Below are 14,642 nucleotides of genomic sequence, written 5' to 3' on the forward strand. Positions count from 1 at the left end.
CTTCTATTACGAGACTGACTTGGCTCTTTGTTTCTTTTCTTTACTGCTTTCTTTTACTGCTTTCCTTCAATACTGTTGTAATTATGAGCAATTATTGTAATCATTACTTTATGAACATGCAAATACATGACAACTTGTAACTGGATATTCAACATCATATTCCACTCGTGCCAAACAAAATACCATAGCAACGCTTATAATGAGTGGTTGCGCCCTTCCGATATCATTACCCCCTAAATTTGGCAAAGGCGTATTTGCTGTAAAACCAGTCGATCAACGGTGTAGTCGACGGTTTCGTGCCTTTCCCTCTTGAGTTGTACGCTCAAGGGTACCAGTCTAATACCTTATAGAAACCATACTCAGTTCAATTGTGCATGCATCACTGTCAAAATCTAGCCAAGTCAGTTATGTTGTCCACATAATGACTCTTTAAGATAGCCTTGTCCAAAGTCCACTGGGTTTCCTGGGAACCCAAACAGATGTCACCATATTCTGTGCATTTATTTGGAGAACTAAATGCTGCTTATGCTAATTATTGGTTTAAATAGTCGAGTCCGGCGGGGTAAGGGTCTAACACTTTGTTTTGCAGAAATGAGGCAGGAAGTCCCCAGATTTGGCATGGTCACCAACATCCACCCAAGGTTGCTAAGCTGGTGGAAGGATCTTCACTCCAGTGATCAGGCTCTTATTAAGAAATACCTAGGAAATTTGTCTTTTCTCCTGGAGGTCTAACCCAACAACAAAATCATAGAAGTTGCTACTCTGTTCGAGGACTGTGATAGGTCTGTGTTTAGCTTTGGGGAGATTGAGATGACACCTCTACTCGAGGAAATAGGAGGATTAGCTAGTATTCCATGGGAGACTCTGGGATAACTTATGCCGGAACATCGCAAGGGTAGGGGTTTTCTCAAAATGATGGGACTAAAGAAAAACACAGACTTGACCTGTTTGAAGGATTCGTACATTCCTTTCGACTATTTGTACGAGAGGTACGACCATAGTAAGTCCTACCGCACTTACCCAGATGAATTCGCCCTCACCTCATTGGGGCATATCCACAAAAGGGTCTTTGTCTTTATGTTCTGCTTCTTGGGAATGATAAAGTTTCCTATAAAGAAAGCAAGGATTCACACCAGGCTAGCTATGGTCACTAAAACCTTAATGGAGGGAATTGTTGGGCAACCCTTTAGCATAGTGCCCATGATCGTTGCAGAAATGTACCGAGCCTTGGAAAAGTGTCAAGAAGGAGCCCCACACTTCGAAGGCTGCAACTTGCTACTCTAGCTCTGGCTCATGGAGCATCTCCAAAGGGGTGAATATTGGCAAGAGATTCAGCGGAGAGACTGGGACGATCATATAGCCTTCAACCAAGGCGAATGAACTACATGCCCGACATGTTTGCTCAGCTAGAAGATGCCAAAGGATGGGTGGAGTTGTTTGAAAATCTGACTAAGGATCAAATACAATGGATGTTCGAATAGTTCCCTACTGACGAGTTCATTGCCTGATCCATGGACGCACCATTTCTGATACTGATCGGTTTAAGAGGAACTTACCATTATGTCCCCCTCCGGGCCATGAGACAGGCTGGTAGGAAGCATGTTATACCAAGGGTCGATAAGATGAGTCACTTCCGGGCTAACTTCCAAGCTGATGACAGTCCTTATAAGTGCCAAGCTCAGCATATGTGGCATTGCAAGATCATCATGGGAAGAGATACTATCGAGCCAGACAGATACCATGCTGGCTGCACCCCATACTATTCGGGATGGCTGGAGAATAATCACAATGGTCTGGGCCAACCTGGGTTTGTTCGAGGTCACAGGATCATCGATGAAAAGGCTGAAGCACATGCCAAGTACAACCAATTGCACAAGAGGATTCGGGAATGCAAAAGTGAGCACCGGGAGATTCAAGAAGCCCATCAAAAGTTGATTGAAAAATGGAAAGATATGGCTGTCAGCGCCAACAAGCGACTAGGGTATTTGGAGCGGGGTTTAGTGGAATTGGAAAGGAAGTTCATCCAGAGGATTGAAAACTGCCAGAACGTTGAGGGAAATAAAGGAGGACACTTGGCTAGAGCCTATTTGCTGCTGGGACTGCGTGAGCTGGTGAAGTTGTTCAATGGAGCTAAAGATGCCGAGTCTGGGGAAGGTCCTTCTGGGACCAAGTAGTTAGGAGTCTTTTATTTTGCTTTAAAAATGTAATAAGGCCAACGACCATTAGTGACATTTTATTTTCTGCTATTTTAGTGTCGTTTTGGGATTCGTCTTATTTTTATCAATAAAATGAGGCATTTAGCATTATAAGTTCTCCAAATCAACTTGTCGCTAGGCCTACCTCGGGCACAACGAGGCTCCCAAATTAGGACACGATTTATATTCTTGCACTATGTGTTTAAATATTGCAATGCTTTCTTCTCATAATCCGCACTAACTTGCTACCTTTTTTGTTTTTACTTTTTGTTTATTCCCCTCCCCAAATGTTAGTTCATGCACTCTGGAATCGTCATCATACCCCACAAGATCTAAGGGCCCTCCACCTCATCCTCCTCCGAGTCCTATCAGAAACAAGAACAAGGGAAAGATGGAAGATTTGAGCAACATCAGAAAGGAGAACTCAATCGAAAGGGTAGAGGTTCCTCAAGGTATTCAGGTTTCCAAGGAAAGTGCCTCCCCAGCTCGAACAGAAGTTATTGAAGTTTCAGGAAGAACTGGACCAAGTTAGGAACTTGGCAAATTTGTCATTTTCCCTCACTACCCCAAATGTCAACTTTGCCAACACTCAAAACCCCACACCTCCACAAAACATCCCGAAACCACAAAACCAACCCGCTCCCCATCACCACTGCAACACATGCCACAACACCCCACTGCTTATCCCTGAACCACTAAATTCCACAAATGATCATCCCCACAATGCCCCCATCTATGTGGAAACTATGCCACACTATACTCAACTCAATTCAAGCACACCCGAGTTTGATGATAAGGACTCGATTATCAGGAATCTGGCAGAAGAACTCAAGAAGCCGACTAGCAGAATTCAGGGTGTCGAGGGAAGTAAGGGGATTGAAGGACTAAATTACGAAGATCTTTGCATTCAACCCGATGTTGAACTGCCCGAGGGGTACAAACCTCCTAAGTTCGAAATGTTTGACGGTATCGGGGATCCGAGAGTTCATCTAAGAACATGCTGCGACAAGTTGGTCAGAGTAGGGAGGGACGAAAAGATTCGCATGAAACTCTTCATGAGGAGTCTGAAGGGAGATGCTTTGTCTTGGTACATCAACCAAGACCCTAAGAAGTGGTCAAATTGGGTAAGTATGGCGTCTGATTTCATGGACAGGTTCAGGTTCAACGCGGAAAATGTACCAGATGTGTTCTACATCCAGAACTTAAAGAAGAAACCCACAGAGACATTCCGCGAGTATGCTACTCGTTGGAGATCAGAAGCTGCTAAGATCAGACCGACTTTAGAAGAAGAACAAATGAACAAGTTTTCCGTCCGAGCTCAAGACCCACAGTACTATGAAAGGTTAATGATGATTGAAAGCCAGAAATTTTCTGACATCATCAAGCTAGGGGAAAGGATCGAGGAAGGTATCAAAAGTGGTATGGTCACTAACTTTGAAGCTTTGCAGGCCACTACCAAGGCTCTACAGTCTGGTGGCACATCCAAGAAATGTGAGTGCTGTGATGGTTGCACAAAGAACAAAATCCCCAATCGAATACCAAACCTACCCAATACCTCCACTCACATATCAACCTACCCTAAATTACCAAGCACCCTCGCCCTCCTACCAAGCTCCACCACCTAGTTACGAATCACCTCCGCCTCCCACATATCAGCCCACTTCACCCAGATATTCCCAACCCGCACATGTCTACCAAACCTACAATACTCAACTCTGTCACTATCAATCACCTCCCACCCGCCAAAACATTCCTAGACCTCGACCAAACTTCGACCGCAGACCTCCCAAACAATATACTGCAATTGCTGAACCTATCAACCAGCTGTATGAAAACCTCAAAGCTACTGGTTATATCACCCCTATCCCTATCGTAAACCCCGAAAACCCCTCCTAATGGGTCAACTCAAACAAAATCTGTGCATACCATTCCGGCATGAAGGGGAATACTATTGATGAGTGCCTCTCTCTGAAGGATAAGATCCAAGCTTTGGTTGACAACATGATCATCGTAGCAAAGGAGCCAGCTCTGAATGTCCACAACAACCCTCTACCTGACCAGAAGGGTAGGGGCGTTCACATGATTGAGATAGAGGACTATTGGGACCCCATAGGGTCGGTCGGATTGATCGTTGAAGGTGACGAGGCAAAGGAACCAATGGTCACACTTAATTCGATTGTGGTCCAGATCCAGCCTTCTGAAAACGATGAAGTAGACATGTCCGTACCACTTGAGTTCGAAGCACCTTCTTCTGAAAAGACGCCAGGACCTATTGAGGTCGAGTTTGGGTTTCCAAAGGCACCTGTACCATTCGAAGTGGCTGTGTTACCATCCAAGGCAAAGGTACCAATCCCGGTGGCCATGACAGCTATAGAACCATTCCATATGAAGGCCATACATTGGGATTACACCACCGAGGCGAGAAGGAAAGGAAAAACCAAATCTAGAAAAGTAATTGCAGCACAGGGTATGACAAGAACCGGCAGGGTTTATACCCCAGAACATCTAGCCGAGTCCAGTACGCAGGCCTCTGGACGACCAACCATCACTAAGACTAGGTCTGATGATCCCTGGAGGAAGATACAAGCCAAAGAGTATTCGGTCATTGGTCAGTTGAACAAAATGCCGGCCCAGATCTCTATCTTGGCTCTACTACAAAGTTCTGATGCACATAAGAACGCCTTATTGAAGGTGCTGAGCGAGGCATATGTACCCAGCAACATAACTGGAGGAGAAATGGAAAACATGGTGGGGCAAGTATTGGAGAGTCACAAAATCACTTTCTACGAAGATGAGCTGCCACCTGAAGGGCTAAGCCACAACAAGGCCTTGCATATCACTATGCAATGCGAAGATCATTTCATCACTAGAATCCTGATTGACGGAGGGTCCAGCCTCAATATTTGTCCATTGGTGACTCTTAGAACATTGGGAAAGAGCCTGCATGAGCTCAATAATGGAGCCATCAATGTCAAAGCTTTTGATGGATCCCAAAGGTCCACTATTGGGGAAATCAGCTTGTGTTTGCAAATAGGACCGACTTGGTTCGACGTTGATTTTCAAGTGATAGACGTCCCAGCATCTTACAACTTGCTATTGGGATGGCCTTGGATCCATGCTGCTGGGGCTGTAGCATCAACCCTACATCAAGTAGTGAAATTCGAGTGGAATCACCAAGAGGTAATTATTCATAGCGACGGTAGCAATCCCATATATAGTCGCCAGACCATCCCAGCAATCGGAGGAAGAAGAAAGATAGGCGGAGAAACCTACCATCACATTGAGCGAGTCAACACCATGGACAAGGATAAACGGTGGGATAACAAAATTGAGAGTATACTGAATTGGTGTGGATACGAACCTGGCAAGGGACTTGGCAAGAATCTCTAAGGAATCGCTAGGCCTATCAAGTTGAAGAAACACGATACCACTTTCGGTTTGGGATATGAATACACTTGGGAGGAATTCAACCACTGGTCGCCACCATGACGCAGTCCCTACTATCCACTGGAGCATCCGATACCTCGCTTGGAGCAGACCTTCCAGCCAGCCAATGTCATATATGGGTCAGGAGAAGAGGAAGCACTAGTGGCGATGAGGAATTTGTTTTTGGAAAATGATAATATGGACTGTTGTGTCATTTTTGAGGAGGAGGGGAGGAAGGCCCTTCTATAAAAGCTATGAGCCGAGGAGCACGCCTCAACAATTGGTCCATCAGGACCACCAGGGCCCGGAAAGCTTCGGGGTAGCAAGGCTGAACAAAGCACCGTGCATTATCTTTATTTTTCGCTAATTGACTTTCTCTCCGCATTTTTAATATTGAAATAAGAGCTCCAATGTTCAAAACAATTATGAAAGTTACCAAAGCATTTCAGTTTCTTATAAATCTTTCTCTTATTACTTTTCATCGTTTACTTTATTTACACAACATTACTATTACTTATCTTGATGAACCGACGATTGTGACATGCAATGAGACAACGCAACAAACAGATATAGACTCGGAAGAAGATGATATACCAGAAGAGGTTATTAAAGAGGTTGAGGATTTTGAGAACAAACCTAAGTCTAACCTGGACGAAACTAAGATTGTCAACCTGGGAGATGCCGAAAATGTCAAAGAAATGCGCATCAGTGTTCATTTGTCACCATCAGAAAAGAAAGCGTACACGGAATTTTTAAGGGAATATGAGGACATATTCGCGTGGTCTTATGATGACATGACTGGTCTCAGTACATCTATTGTAGCTTACAAACTGCTAACCGATCCGACATGCCCACCAGTAAAACAGAAACTCAGGAAGTTCAAACCTGACATGAGTTTGAAAATCAAGGAAGAAGTTACCAAGCAAGTCAAAGCCAAGGTTCTCAGGGTAGTAGAGTATCTAACATGGTTAGCCAATATTGTGCCATTGCCGAAGAAGGACGGGAAGGTTAGAGTCTGTGTCGACTACCGGGATCTCAACCGGGCCAGTCCGAAAGATGACTTCCCCTTGCCGAACATACACATTCTAATTGACAACTGCTCCAAGCATGAATTGTAGTCGTTCGTTGATTGTTTTGCTGGATATCATCAGATATGGATGGATGAGGAAGACGCGGAGAAAACGGCTTTCATTACGCCGTGGGGGATGTATTGTTACAAGATGATGCCATTCGAGTTAAAGAATGTTGGGGCCACCTACATGAGGGCCATGACTGCTATTTTCCATGACATGATACACAAAGAGATCGAGGTATATGTAGACGACGTCATCATCAAATCCAAGAGAGCCAATGACCATATGGAAGATCTAAGGAAGTTCTTCAATAGACTAAGAAGGTACAACTTGAAGCTGAATCCCACCAAATGTGCATTCGGGATTCCTGCCGGAAAACTACTTGGGTTCATTGTGAGTCGTCGAGGAATAGAACTGGATCCGTCAAAGGTCAAAGCCATCTAAGAATTGCAACCACCGAAGAACAAAAAAGAGGTTATGAGTTTCTTGGGAAGACTTAACTACATCAGCCGGTTCATAGCTCAATCCACTGTCATTTGTGAGCCAATCTTTAAGATGTTGAAGAAGGATGCCGCTACCAAATGGACTAATGATTGTCAGAAAGCCTTCGACAGAATCAAGGAATACCTGTCAACGCCGCCAGTTTTGGTCCCGCCCGAGCCGGGTAGACCTCTATTACTCTACCTCGCAGTATTAGATGGAGCTTTCGGTTATGTTCTGGGGCAGCATGATGAAACGGGAAGAAAGGAGCAGGCCATCTATTATCTCAACAAGAAGTTCACCCCGTACGAGGCCCGATATTCTCTATTGGAATGCACCTATTGTGCTCTGACTTAGGTAGCTCAGAAGTTGAGACACTATTTCTGTGCCTATACCACTTACCTCATATCAAGAATGGATCCTTTGAAGTACATCTTTCAGAAGCCCATGCCCACTGGCAAGATAGCCAAGTGGCAGATCCTAGTGAGTGAATTCGACATTGTTTACGTAATTCAGAAGGCAATAAAAGGACAAGCACTGGCCGATCATCTCGCTGAAAATCCTGTGGATGGAGAATACGAGCCTCTAAAGACGTATTTTCCTGATGAAGAGGTATCTTTCATAGGGGAAGATATTGCAGAACCCTATGATGCTTGGTGAATGTTTTTCGACAGAGCAGCAAACTTCAAAGGAATTGGCATAGGAGCGGTCCTAGTATCAGAAACTGACCAGCATTATCCGGTGTCTGCCAAACTCAGGTTCCCGTGCACCAACAACATGGCCGAGTATGAAGCCTGCATCTTAGGGCTCAAGATGGCCATTGACATGAACATTCAGGAATTGCTAGTGATCGGAGATTCAGACCTGCTTATACATCAGGTCCGAAAAGAATGGGCAACCAAGAACTCCAAGATACTCCCGTATCTGCATCATGTACAGGAATTAAGGAAGAGGTTCACAAAGACAGAGTTCCAACATGTTCCCAGAGTTCAGAATGAGTTTGCTGATGCATTGGCTACCCTATCGTCCATGATACAACACCCAGACAAGAACTTCATTGATCCTCTTCCGGTAAATATATATGATCAGCCAGCTTACTGCACTCATGTAGAAGAAGAAGCAGACGAAAAACCTTGGTTTCATGATATCAAGGAATATTTGACGAAAGGATAATATCTAGAACTTGCAAATCCTACTCAGAAATGCACACTTCGGAGATTATCTAACAACTTCTTTCATAGTGGAGGAATCCTGTATAGGAGTACTCCTAATTTGGGGTTACTAAGGTGTGTCGACACAAAGGAAGCATCCACTATATTGGAGGAAATTCATGCAGGGACCTGCGGTCCGCATATGAACGGTTTTGTCTTAGCCAAGAAAATACTCTGATCTGGTTATTTTTGGATGACTATGGAAACAGACTGCATCCAGTATGTCCGAAAATGCCATCTCTGTCAGATACATGCAGACATGATAAAGGTGTCTCCAAACGAGCTCACTGCAACAAGCTCGCCATGGCCGTTCGCTGCTTGGGAAATGGATATTATCGGACCTATCGAGCCTGCCGCATCAAACGGGCACAGGTTCATTCTAGTGGCAATTGATTATTTTACCAAATGGGTTGAAGCAGCATCGTACAAAGCAATGATTAAGAAAGTGGTAGCAGATTTTGTCCGTGACCGTATTGTTTGTCGGTTCGGAATTTCGGAGTCAATCATCACTGATAATGTTTCCAATCTCAATAGCGACCTGATGAAAGCCATGTGTGAAACCTTCAAGATCAAACACAATAATCCTACGGCTTACAGACCTCAGCTGAACGGAGCTGTAGAAGCCACCAATAAGAATATCAAGAAGATACTAAGGAAGACGATAGAAAAACATAAGCAGTGGCATGAGAAATTATCATTTGCCTTGTTTGGATACCTCACCACAGTCCGCACATCAACCGGGGCAACTCCCTATATGTTGGTTTATCGTACATAAGCAGTCATTCCCGCCGAGGTAGAAATTCCCTCCTTAAGAATCATACAGGAAGCTGAACTTGACGATGCAGAATGGGTAGAGAGTCGCTACGAGCAGCTAGCTCTTATAGACGGAAAGAGAATGAATGTAGTTTGCCACGGTCAGCTCTATTAGAACAGAATGTCCAGAGCCTTTAACAAAAGAGTCAAGCCGAGACAGTTTACACCGGGGTAGCTGGTGTTAAAGAAGATTTGTCCCACATCAAGAGGAGGCCAAAGGGAAGTTCTCTCCCAACTGGTAGGGTCCATACATGGTTCACCGGGTCCTCACCGGAGGAGCCCTCATACTTGCAGAAATGGACGGTGAAGTTTGGCCGAAGCCGATCAATTCAGATGCAGTGAAGCGATACTATATGTAACTTTTATGCTTTCCTCATATGATGTAATTTGAACTACGCCTGACCTGATTCCTGTTTAATAGGGGATACATAGGCAACCCTATGGTTTTGGTCATAATTCAATAAAATTTTCATTTCCCCCTGCTATTGGAAACTGGGGCAGAATTTTGAGGAGGACCCTCAAAATTCCGAAGTGATTTGAGCCATTCGACGCAAGCAGCCGTTGGAAGCAGCAGCCCAGTAAACTGGGGCAGAATTTTGAGGAGGACCCTCAAAATTCCAAAGCGAGAGAAGTTGCAGTATCTTGGACCACATCGCAGTCGTCGGTTCATCTAAAGAAAACTATTCTTAATTATGTATTTATTTTCACATTTCTTTACTAAATCATGCATGTCTGTTACCAAAGTTGCTTCGTTTAGCAATGCTACCCCAATTATACGCCCAATATCATTGGAACGGAGCCGAGCAGGTCAATCAGAGCCATCGGGAATACGAATAACCTCCCCTCTTTACAAAACTCACGATTTTTCTTTGAATGCATGCACTTGAGTTGCAAAATCATCAAATATACTATACACCCATGAGACTCACATTGCTCAGGAATATAACTCTCAAAACTATTGCACCAACTCACAGCTGTTATCCGCACACAGTGCTCCCAGCAGACAAAGTATCCCCAGCAAATGCAATATCTCGATCCGCTATCAGCTAAGAAAATTCTATCATCATTTTGCCCTTTTACTCATTGCATAAGGCTACCTTTCTGCCTTCCGAGACTAAGCATTGTCTCCATCTGCATTTCCTGCATTGCATAAGGCTACCTTTCTGCCTTCCGAGACTAAGCTCTGTCTCCATCTGCATTCCTGTATTGCATAAGGCTACCTTTCTGCCTTCCGAGACTAAGCTCTGTCTCCATCTGCATTCCTTCATTGCATAAGGCTACCTTTCTGCCTTCCGAGGTTAAGCTCTACCTCAATCTGCATTTCTCTACATTGCATAAAGCTACCTTTCTACCTTCCAAGGTTAAGCTCTACCTCCATCTGCATTTCCCTGCATTGCATAAGGCTACCTTTTTGCCTTCCGAGACTAAGCATTGTCTCCATTTGCATTTCTCTACATTGCATAAGGCTACCTTTCTGCCTTCCGAGACTAAGCTCTATCTCCATCTGCATTTCTCTGCATTGCATAAGGCTACCTTTCTGCCTTCCGAGACTAAGATCTGTCCCCATCCTGCATGGCTGAAATATCGCCACTTTATCACACTTGCATGGCTGAAATATCGCCACCTTTTATTTACGTCTTGCATCGGCTGAAATATCGCCACCTTTTATTTACGTCTTGCATCAGCTGAAATATCGCCACATTCTGCATTTCATGGGCTGAAAGATCGCCAAATTGTCCAAAGGCGTCATTGTTCGGAGGCACCATTTGCATAGCTCGAGAACGCCATGCCATGGCCTGAGGACCCCATTTTATCTTTTGCATATCATTATTCAAAGGCATCATAGTTCAGAGGCATCATTCTCATAGCCCGAGAACATCATTTCATAGCCTGCAAATCCTTTATCATACGCTTCATGGCCCAGGACGTCATAGTCAGAGGACTTCATCCTAACTATCTGAAGACAACATTCATGGTCCAATGGGAACTTGCATCACGTTTAAATTTATGCACAATATATGCTCATTTGCAGGTAAATCATCTAACAATGTCCGTCTCAGTAGGGGCGATCTCGTTCCAGTTCCCACAGCTTATCAAACTCCGACCATCCTTCTCAACCCGAACATCGCATCCGTTTTTCGAAATCTCCATCGGTATATTCCGCCAATGGATCCTGAACTACTTATGACCTGATTCCTGTAAGACCAGGGATATGTAGGCAGCTCAGTAACCAGAGCTCGGTCAAAATTCTTCAAATCGTTTCATTCGGTCAAAATTGACCATCATATCTTTACGTGACAACTCTTTCATCCTTCCCGGGTAAATATGGGCAGTTGTTGTTACCCAATTTTTTCCCTATGTATTTTTATATACAAAATACTTTCAAAAAAGCATGTACATGCATATATAAGCATGCCCAAGAGTTTTGGTATTTTTTCAAAGATTTTAAAATCAATTTATTGTCCATTTTTAGCAGTACAAAAAACCATAATTATTTCCAAAATCATCAATTTTGGTGAATAATTTATTTTTATTCCCATATTTATACAAAAATATAGTTAAGATAATTTTTGTATGTTTTTACAAATTTATTTGGTATTTAAAAGACTAAATTGCATATAATTGCAATTATAGCCTGTTTTAAGATTAATAGCATTTCTATAATTGTAAAATTGATTTCAATATTTTTAAATCAATATTTAAGCATTATTAGTTGGGTCAGTACTTTTAATTTGTTTTTAAAGTCTTTTTTCACTATTTTATAAAATAAAAGAGGAAAATTGGCTATTTAACATTTACCCTATTTCTATTTCAATTACAGCCTCATTTCCTTTCAATTTTAACCTCAATTTAACCCCAATTCTGCCCAAATTAAAACCAACCCAGTTTCAATTTGGATCCAACCCACAACCCAATTTCAAACGACCCAACCCGCTCCCCACCTACCACTTAAATCTAGACCGTTGATCACTCAAGATCAACGGCCAAGACTCGCTCTTTCCTAATTAAACCTAAACGACTACCCTAATCTCCCTCATTCTCACCTGACCCGCCGCCTTGAAACCCTTCGTCTCTCAAAATATTCTCAAGCTCTCTGAAACCCTAGCCATCTCCCACCTTATTCTACCATGTTTCCACCGGAATCCATGGCTTCTCAGGCCATGGATGGCCTGTACTCACCCCCCTCCATCATTAAACCTTGGGTGTTTGAAGCTTCGAGGCCTGACCTCGATGGTTCTCCTTCAGATCCTCTTAGATCTATAGTTCTATGGCTTCTCCAGCCATGCTCCGGCATATTCAAGCATTAGGAGCCTGATTCTATCTCATCTGACTCAAGATCGAACCTTCTTCCAAGCCTTTCTCATTTCTAGGGTTTCGCCGAAACCCTAAGCTATTCGAGGTTTTTCTCTATGTGTTTTCTTAGATCTATGCAGTGTCTGTGCTGTACTTGATTTTTAAAGTGTTTTCCCCAAATTTTCTTTTCAAAATCGCTTGTCTTTGATTTAGGGTTTTTGAAAGGATTTCAGAACGTCTTTCTGATTCTTCCTTTTTCTTTTCTTTATGTGTGTTTGCCTATACTATGTTTTACCATGCATGTGTTGTTTTTCTACCTTTCTTTCTGCTATACATGACTCTTCTGTTCCTTTGTACTCTATTGTGCCTCTAGATTAGGCTCGCATGTTAATATTTGTTATGTTTTCCTACATGTTCTTTGCTATACTTTCCAGTATTCTCTTACTGTATGTGTTTCTTGCTGAGTTCTTTAACTTTGTTTATTTTACTGGACTCTTGTTGGAGTTCTAAGCATGTATTACTACTGTTTCTTAAGCTTATATCACCCTTCTTCTCTCCAACTTGCTTAAGTTCCGACTTTTCTTAAACATGTTCTTTATGCTCTTTAAGTCAACTTTTTGCTTCAAACCTGTTATCATATTTGTTTTGTTTCTCATGAGGCTCTGAAAGAGACCTCTGAGTTTGTTTCAATGGCTTGCCTTCTCACCTCTGTGTCTGATTCAAGTGGAAGCCCTAGGATTTGGGTTTTCTTTGGCAAGTTTGATTTTGTGTTCGGGTTAGGGTTTTATTTTGGGACCCTGGACTCTCAGACTCATCATGAGTCTACAAACTAAACTTGTATCCCTTTGATTATGATTCTGAACCTTTCTATGTTAGACTCTTTTCTAAGTAACATGACAGTTCCTTCTTGATTCACATACTTGTGTGCTTTATATATGAGAAATTCTTCTTTCAAAAGGGGTTTGCCAACTATTGATTGATTCCGAGTTCCTTTTAATAGGGTTTGATTGATTGTTACCGATTTTCTCTAATTGAACCTTCTTTACCTTTCCTGACTTGGTTCATCCGAACAAAGCCTGCAATTTTGATTTTTACTAGCTGTTTGACTGATTCCCTTTCCTTATTTTTTTTCCACAAACCGTGTACCATTGGACTTTTGCCTTAAATAAACCCTGTGTATTTACCCTTCTTGTGTTACTTTGGAAACGATTTTAATCTAATTCTTTCCTTAATTGTCTTCTACCCATTTGAAATCAGAATCCCTTAACTGAAGGGAGATTCTATGTGATTGATTGCAAACTATTCCATTACCTTTTCTTACTTATTTTCTGCACTATAAAAGGGGCACGACCCTTCTGCACTTAGACACCTTGAACCTTCAGTTTAACACTTTGAATTCAATACTTTACACATACACCTCTCAATTACAATACTCTTTCAATACTCTACTCTCGTCTGAGATCTTTTGTACTGTTTGCTTGCAATTTGGTTTACAAGACTTCAGCTTTTGCTTATTTGTTTCCCTGAAACTAGTATGTCTTAATTTTGATTTCAGCACCATCCCTATGTGTTTACTTTACAGTTACTACGCTCCTATCTACTTTGCTGTTCATGTTCTGTACTGAATATGCTACTCTCTCTTTGCATCTACTGTACATGTTTGTTGTGAATTCCCTATACCCCCACTCCGTTCTATGTGTTTGTGTTAAGGTTCATGGCCTGATAGCATCCAAATTGTTGCTTAGGTCTGAACCTGATCCTCAATGGATCCCAACTCTCAAAATTTGGCTAACAGGCTGGCCAGGGGTGTGCCAGCACTCCTAATTGCTGGGCATGACCACCAGCCTGTCATGGCTCTCCCTAATTCCCCCTCTATGCACTTGCACTCTCTCTTAGATTCTAAGTTCTGCCCCTCTCTTATGAGCCTTGCTTTGGGACCTTGAGTTCCCTCTGAACTTGGACATCTGAGGGCTGGCATTTCCACACTGCACTATGCTCTTAATTCTACAATGTGTTTGGGGTGTAAGCATTGCCCGGAGCCCTTTGAGACTTTTGGGAACTTTGATACATCCCAAACATGAGAAAGGCTTTGCAAACCTGATCCTGGAAGTTGGTTCATCTCATATTGTTAGACCTTGAGTCTGAATTAG

This window comes from Nicotiana tabacum, chromosome 1, assembly GCF_000715075.1.
Source record: "Nicotiana tabacum cultivar K326 chromosome 1, ASM71507v2, whole genome shotgun sequence".
NCBI lineage: Eukaryota > Viridiplantae > Streptophyta > Magnoliopsida > Solanales > Solanaceae > Nicotiana > Nicotiana tabacum.